Here is an 8,486-nt window from a genome sequence, read left to right on the forward strand (position 1 = left end):
TTGAATGTCTGGCATCCCAAGACAGTCTTCCATGCCTCCCTCATGGACTTTTCCCTACAATTGTTCAAAACATCTCTCTTCGGTTGGGTGTGAACCAGTCCCTCTAACACACTAATACACTAGAAAGGCTGGAAGGACAAAAGTCAAGTGCAGAGGCTGAAGAGCTCACACATGCTTTCAGAGGATGTGTAGCTCTCCCAGAGGACCCACAGAGTAGCTAACAATCTTCTGTAACTCCAGTTTAAGGTGGAATCCATTGCCCTCTTCTGGCCTCTGTGGAAATTGCATGCTTGTGGAGGCTAGAAAGCAGGCAAACTACCCATACACATAATAAATACAGGTAAATGAATCTAAAAAAATTATTTTGAAATGAATAGTCGAGGCAATAGCACCTAAAACACCATGTCTCAATATGTCTTAGAATGATTCAGTCTCTATATTGTGACCATCACTGGTACTATATTTCAAGGAAAACAGAGGCAAATAGCTACAGGTTTTATTTATTTCTTTATAATCCTGTATTGAATGTTCTCATTTTGTGAGATAAATTAGAAAACATAGATGTCTTTCTCAAAATATAATGTGAATGATCGTGTCATGAACATATGTGTATCCAGACTGCAGGTTTTTGTTTTTGTTTTTGTTTTGAGTAGCTAAACGTTTGATGTCGGGTGTAGAATATGGGTCATTTCTTTTTGTCATGAAGTGGGTATCTGTTGTAACACACTTTGTTTGTGTTCTGACAAATTAAGCTTGCTCCAGAGAGTGGAGCTAGCCACTGGTTAACCATAGATGCCAGGAGATATTGGCACACACCTTTAATCCCAGCATTTGGGAGGCTCAGGCTTTGGATCCCACCACATCGGAGGTTCACACCTTTAATCCCAGCACATGACATGTAGATTTAGGATCTCTGCATATGGTCTGAGGATTCATAGGAATAAGAAGTTTCTTTTTTCTTTTCTTTTCTTTTTCTTTCTTTCTTTCTTTCTTTCTTTCTTTCTTTCTTTCTTTCTTTCTTTCTTTCTTAATGAACCAGTGAGTTTATTGGGGTTGCTTATTGGACTATGGATGAGGTGTTATTTACAAGAGCATGGGTGACTCAGAGACAGCTGTGTCTCTGAAAAACCCATCAAATCTTCATTCCTGAAATCCTCTGGCCAACTGGAAGGCACCTTGTCTTATTGTAGAGCCTTGAGTAAGAAGTTTCTAGTGGCTGCTGCTCTGCTTCTCTGATCTTTCAGCTTCCACGCTCAATATCTGAACCCTGGTTTTTATTGCTAAGACTCCACTTGATGGAGTCCACACCCAAGATACCATTCCTCTTTGTAGCCCTACCTGGCTGGAAACTCACAATGTACCCAAAACCACTTGGAATTTTCAGAGATCCATCTCTCCCTGTTGAGTCCTAGGGTTAAAGGAATGTGACACCACACCTGAGCAAAAAAGCTAGATTAAGAATGAACAGTTGAAAATTGCTTTTTATTTATGAAAATACTGTCATTTTGACTCAATGGGAGCTTAAAGGGGCATTCAGTATATACAGTGTATAGCCTTAGCAAAATATCAAATCAAAGAAAAAAAACAAAAGAAAGAACCAAAAAATAAGAAAATATCAAATCAAAACAAAGAAAATCAAAACCTCAATGTAAGAAAACCCAAACCCAAAGACGAACAAAAATATTTACACTAAGCAGAGTTCTCTTCATGAAGATTTAGTGGCACTGTCCTACACTCTGTGGCTGGCTTAGGACACATAGTAGGAATGAAGCCACAGATTGTAATACCCTTTTCAAGACAAGTGTAACCATGACAATTGGGGCTTTGTATGTTAAGCCCTTTGCCAAGGTTGATCCTATGCTATGTTGGCCACTAGATGATTCAGGAAACATGTGTCTGTGTTACTTGCCTATCAAGACCAAAAAAAGGACATGAGGAGCTTCTGCTATCCAAAGACACAAAAGCTCATGGTGACATCACATCAGAATCCTTTCTCAGGACAGTTCACTTCAGTCAAGGCTGTGACACAGGAGAATCTGCAGTTGATTTCTTAATGGACAAAAGAAAAGACTAAGATTACTAGCAAGGGATTGTTGTCATCTCTGTAGAGCATTAACTTCAGTATCACATGTGCATGACATGCAGTAGCTTCAGCACTGGACTGGAGTGAGAAGATGTTGCTTCCTGGTTTGGGATGTCTGGATAGCAGGATGACATCAACACAGTCTCTCTTGACATGTCTCCCTCCACATACAAAGTGCTGAGACTCAGTCAGCTCATAAAATTTCACAGCAAAAACTTTTCAGAGTAACTATGAGCAGAAACATGTCCTCCCTCTGTAGGTGTAACCGTCTTATTAAATAAGAAACACAGAGCCAATGCAAAGATGAAAGCTCAAGAGGTCAGAGCAATAGCAAGAGCTAAAAACCTTACCCTTCAATGCTGCTTCTGTCCTCCTCAGCAACAGAGCTGCTTCCTGTCTGTTTGTCTTTTTTATAGACTTTCTATTCTGCCTTCTCATTGGTTGTAAACCCAACCACGTGACCTCCTCGTCACTGCCTGTCTGTACAGACCTCCAGGTCTTCTATGGTTGGTATTGAGATTAAAGGCGTGTGTCTCCATGCTGGCTGTATCCTTGAACACACCGAGATCTGCCTAGCTCTGTCTCCCAAGATCTGGGATTAAAGGCACCACCACGGCCCAGCTTCTGCTATGACTTGCTATTAGCTCTGACCCCAGGCAACTTTATTTATTAACATGCAAATAAAATCACATTTCAGTACAAATAAAATATCACCATATCCCTCCATGTTGTGTGCCCCTCACCGGGACCACTTGTTGGTGGATATCAGAGTTCTACATGATTCTTGGTGTGTTTTCTTAAAATTAAAATTAGACTAATATTTATTTTATAAAATTAAAATGATATTACATGGGAAAACATTCTGTAAGTTTATTTTCACTATGTTGATTTGAAGGTAACTAGTATTCTAATATTATAATTTAGCAAGTTAGTTCTTGGGCAGACCATTTTTTTTTATCTTTTTAAATTCATTTTACATACCAACCACAGATCCCCCTATCATCCCTCCTCTCACTCCCCCTCTCCTTCCCCCCACCCCTCCTCCCCTCCTCCAAGAGGGTAAGTTCTCCAACTGGGGGACAGCTAAGCCTGGTACATTCAGTTGAGGCAGGACCTAGCCTCTCCCTGCTTTATCAGGGGTGAGCAAGGTATCTGACCATAGGTAATGGGATCCAGAAAGCCGGCTCATGCACCAGGGATAGATCCTGATCACACTGCCAGGGGCCCCTCAAACAGACCCAGCTATACAACATTCTCCCATATGCAGAGGGCCTAGTCTGGTCCCATGCTGGTTCCACAGCTGTCTGTCTAAAGCTCCTGAGTTCCTTTGAGCTTGGTTCAGTTGTCTCTGTAGATTTCCCCATTATGGTCTTGACCCCCCCCCTTGCTCATATAATCCCTCTTCCCTCTCTTTGATTGTACTCCCAGAGCTTGGCCTGGTGTATGGTTGTGCATCTCTGTATCTGCTTCCATCAGTTCCTGTATGGAGGCTCTATGATGGCAGTTAGGGTATTCACCAATTTGATTACCAGGGTAGGCCAGTTCAGGCACCCTCACCACTGTTGCTAGTAGTCTAATCTGGGGTCATCCTTGTGGATTCCTGGAAATTTCCCTAGCACCAGGTTTCTCCCTAACCCATCATGTCTCCCTCTATCAAGATATCTCCTTCATTGCTCTCCCCGACCATCCCATTCCCTCATGTTCTCATCCCCCATCCCCTCCCCTCTATGAGCCATAATATCCAAGTGATTCCAATGTAGAATCATACTGATCATTAAGACAGAGTTCTTCAGATGAATAGGTAAGGCTTGTTGATTTGATAGATGGACAGGGATGCCATTAGTATGTCATTAGATAACACAGTGCCCTGGGAGCTGCATCTTTTTTCCTCCTAAGGTCACCATATGGAAGTCAGCAGCAAGGGATAGATCAAGCAGCTGAGGGTGATGGCAGCCTCTGAGGACAAACAGGGCAATGGAGTAACGAAGGAGGAGTATTTGTTCTCACCCTGCTCTGCAGGACCTTTCTAAACTGGTGCCTTTGGAAGGTCTTGCCAATTGTATTTTTAAATCAATACCGGATGGTGAAGAAATCAAGTCATCTTGGAGCTGACCTTGTGCTATAAGTAGTGGATGGGTCTAGTGAGATGGCCCATGTGGTAAAGTGCATGCCACCAACCCTGGTGACCTGAGAGAAAGGAGAGAACCAACACCTACAAGTTGTCCTCTGATTCCCACTGGAGCTGTGGCATGTGTGTGTGCACGAATGTGTGCAGATGCACACACACAGACACACCTAAATAACACATGTAAAATAAATTAGAAAGCACTTGAGCGTTCTGCCCTGAAAGTAGTTGAGTTGTCTCTTCTAGGGACAGCAGTTGAAAGCAGGTAGGCACCAATCCTCAGGTCACAATATGACCAAATATCTAGTTGGTGCACCCCAAATGCCTAAGATTTTCTTTTCTGACAAAAGGTCCATGGTTGGAGGAGGGTAAGGGGTCAGGTGGATCAGTGGTAGAGTCCTTGCCAAGTATACACAAGGCCTTGGGTTCCCTCTCAAGCCTCCAAACCAAAACTAAAACATAAATTCCTGTGGCCGTTTAGGGACTTATATAGTAGCTGACCTGTACTGCCTACCATCATTGAGGTAGGAGCCTCCTCATTCATTGTGGCCTAAGGTAGCCACTTGAGTGCTAGGCCTCCAGCCACAGAAACAGAGAGGAGGCCCTGACCTTTAAGGAGAGTTCCCCAAAGCACTTGACATTTCTGTTTACATCCCTTCAGGCAGTATTTATATAGCTGAACCAGATCTGAGGAGGCTGGACAATGTTTCAACTCTGGGTGGCCCTGTGCCTGGGTATAAATAGGGAGCCCTGTAGTGAGCAAAGAGACAATGGGCCGAAAGTCTTAGCCGCTGGAGTCTGAGGACCTGTCTCATTCTGGGTTTGACAAAGGTCAGAATATGTCCCTAGACCTATCAGAATGAAACGTTTTTGGGGTAGAGTGAGACCAAAGACTGCTTCTGAAAACAAAGACAAGACAGAGCCCATATGCTTCATCTCATGACCTTTTATTTTCTTACTAATGTTAGGTCCGAGGGGAGTATTCATGTGTACGTGTGTGTGTGTGTGTGTATGTGACATTTAAATCAGATCACGTTCCCTTAGACATAGCAAGCTATCTGAATCGCTCCTAAGGTGATGGAAGGAAGGGGTGACTGTTAAGTGTTGAGTCACCAGCTAACACCATTTTTAACTCACTATGCCCTTATCAAAGTACCAGCAGGATATGGGTCAATACATACCATGGCCCCTTCCCTTTTGGTATTAATCTAGTCTCTTGTAGGATAATCATGTACCTAGTTGAGAATGTTTTAAGAAACTGCATGCAGTGGCACACACCTATAATCCTAGCATTGGGGAGGTGGAGGCAGGAGGATCTCTGGCAGCCAGGGCTACACAGAGAAATCCTGTCTCAAAAAACCCAAACCAATATTCATAATCATAATCATCATAACAATAATTTAATAAGAACAGTAATGAGAAAACTAGGTAGAATATCCAATGTATTTTATTTTATATAACAGATACAAAATGTCATTTCAGCAGCAGTCAGCATAAAAGCTTACAAATGAGACGTTTTATATTATTTGTCCTGGTTTCACAAGCCCAGTATGTATCTCTTCTCATACAAGAGCTCAAATTTAGGAGATCAATACCTCATAGTTGGCCATTCATAATTTCTACTGGTCAAGGAAGTTTCCCTAGATTCCTCTTTGTCCTTACACCGACCAGATGTCATTTCCTGTGTCAATCACCCTGACCCCAAAGCCAAAGTCCCAAGCAGTAGTTCTCAACTTGTGGGTTGTGACTCCTTTGGGGTGAAATGACCCTTTGGAGGGGTTGCCTACAACAGGAAAACACAGATTTTTACATACAATTTATAACAGTAGCAAAATTACACTTATGCCCGGGCAGTGGTAGTGCATGCCTTTAATCCCAGCACTCGAGAGGCAGAGGCAGGTGGATCTCTGTGAGTTCGAGGCCAGCCTGGTCTACAAAGTGAGTTCCAGGAAAGGGGCAAAGCTACACAGAGAAACCCTGTCTCGAAAAACAAAACAACAACAAAAAAAAGAAAAGAAAAAAGAAAAAATTTACACTTATGAAGTAGCAACAAACATAACTTTATTGTTGGGAGTTTCACCAGAACATGAGGAACATATTAAAGGTTGCAGCATTAGGAAGGTTGAGAACCACTGCTCTAGTGGGAGGTTCATAATTGTCAGTCATAAGAGGCAGAGAACCTGGTGTTGAACAGACTCTAGTATCACCCTTCTTTGGAAGCTCAAGGTCTAGGCTTCTCAGCCTCTCTTCCCAAGAAGAGCCCAGTTGATGTAGGAAGCTCAGGGCTACAAGAACCATGTTCCTGGCTGACAGCGTAGCTAAGAGCATTTGCTGCTCTTCCAGAAGACCCTTGTTTTGGTCTCAGCACGTGTGTGGGGTGGCTTACAACTGCCTCCAATTCCAGCTGCATAAGATCTGACAAAGTCTTCTTCCCTGGAACAGTCTCACATATGTAGAATCCACACAAACAGATTCCTTCCCCCCCCCACATACACACACATAAATAAATAAAAATAAATCTTAAACAACCATGTTCCCATGCTGAACAGACCTGGCTGACTCATTCAGCTCACACATTAGGCATGACTGGACTCTAATAAAGTTAATTCTGAGCTGTATATCATCAGCAGGGGTTAATATTAGAAATAAGCCAGGCACCCACAGTGGCAAAAACAATAAAGAGGAGCAACTTAGATGTCTCAGCTGGTAAAAGAACTTGCCATCAATCCTGACGACCTAAGTTTGTTCCCTGGAACTCATGTAAAGTTGGAAGGAGAGGACAGACTCCCAAAGTTCTCTTCTGATCTCCACATGCAAGCAATGGCATGCACTGACCTCTCCCTATACACACTAAAAATACAATCCAAAGAGGCCCAATCTCTTGGTAGAAGGTAAGAAGCAACACCTAAGACCATCCACTGACCACAACACCCATGATCACACTCACAAAAACACATGTGCACACATATCACAAACACCCACACAATGCACACAACCCAGTTTAAACAACAGCAAAATTCCCGAGCTATCTTACCCTGTCTCACAACTCATTCAGACATTTTAAAATACTACCTGGTAGACAAATGAATTTTCAAGTTTGACACTCAATCCAGTGGCCCCTAAGAAGTGGATCTAGACCAGAATGTCCAAGTCTCAAGTTCTAGTCACCACTCTGCATGCCCTGGGAGTCATCCAGAGCTGGAAGTCTGTATGTAGGATTTAGCAGAACACATACTGGTCATCACTGCTCTGTATAAAGTCTTGGTCAATTCTTACCTCATCCCTCTACCTTCTCCCATTCTAAACTTGTCTTGAGCCCCATGACCATGACTATGACAATGCTGAAGTATCCCAGCACTGGTGTCATTGTGGGCTGGAGCTGATCTGAGCATCTTTAGCCCTTCTGACACTGGAGCCTCCTTCTAACCTGGGTGTGTTTCATTTTGCTTGCTGTCTGTCTCCCAGGGAGGTGGAAGCAATGTGAGGTTTGATTTGTTGTCTAGTGCTCATCCTCAATGCTAGCACAGGACCCACTGTACAGTAAGCACTTTAAACATGTGAGTCAGAAGTAGGACATGGTGGCCCATGCCTTTGATCCCAGCACTCAGAAGGCAGTGGCAGGTAGATGTCGGTGAGTTTGAGGCCTGCTTGTCTACTGAGTCCAGGACAGCCAGAGCCTCATAGTGAGACACAATCTCCAAAAACAAACAAACAAAAAAAGTGTGTTGGAGAGTTGTATCAGCAGTTAAGAGCACTGGCTTCTTTTGTAGAGGATGAGGGTTTAAGTCCCAGCCACCATACCGAGGTTCAAACACATTCTTCTACCCTCTTCAGGCACCAGGAACACATGCAGTGCTCAAACATACCTGCAGGAAAAACACCCATATACATAAAATAATGAAATAAACATTAAAAAGGGGAAAAACAAAAATTAAAATAAGATACAAATGCAAGTCAGGGGCTTATGAAATGGCTCAGCTGGTAAAGGCTTGTTGCACAAACCTGGAGACATAAGTTTAATCCCCAGCATTTTCTTAAACGTGGAGCGAAAATAAAAATGAGACTGAACAAAGTTGTCTTCTGCACTCCCCATGTGATCATACACAGAATAATAATTTGTAAAAATAAAAAAGAGAAAAGAAATTTTCAAAAAGGAACAGAAAAGAACTGTCAAATCAGATTGGAGGTATGGCTCTGTGATAGAGCACATGGAAGGGCCTGTTTCCATTCTCAGCACCAAAAATAAGGCACACTAAAATGTGGAAGGAAGTGAATTCA

The sequence above is a fragment of the Peromyscus eremicus genome, chromosome 9 (genome assembly GCF_949786415.1).
Source record: "Peromyscus eremicus chromosome 9, PerEre_H2_v1, whole genome shotgun sequence".
In the NCBI taxonomy this organism is placed as follows: domain Eukaryota; kingdom Metazoa; phylum Chordata; class Mammalia; order Rodentia; family Cricetidae; genus Peromyscus; species Peromyscus eremicus.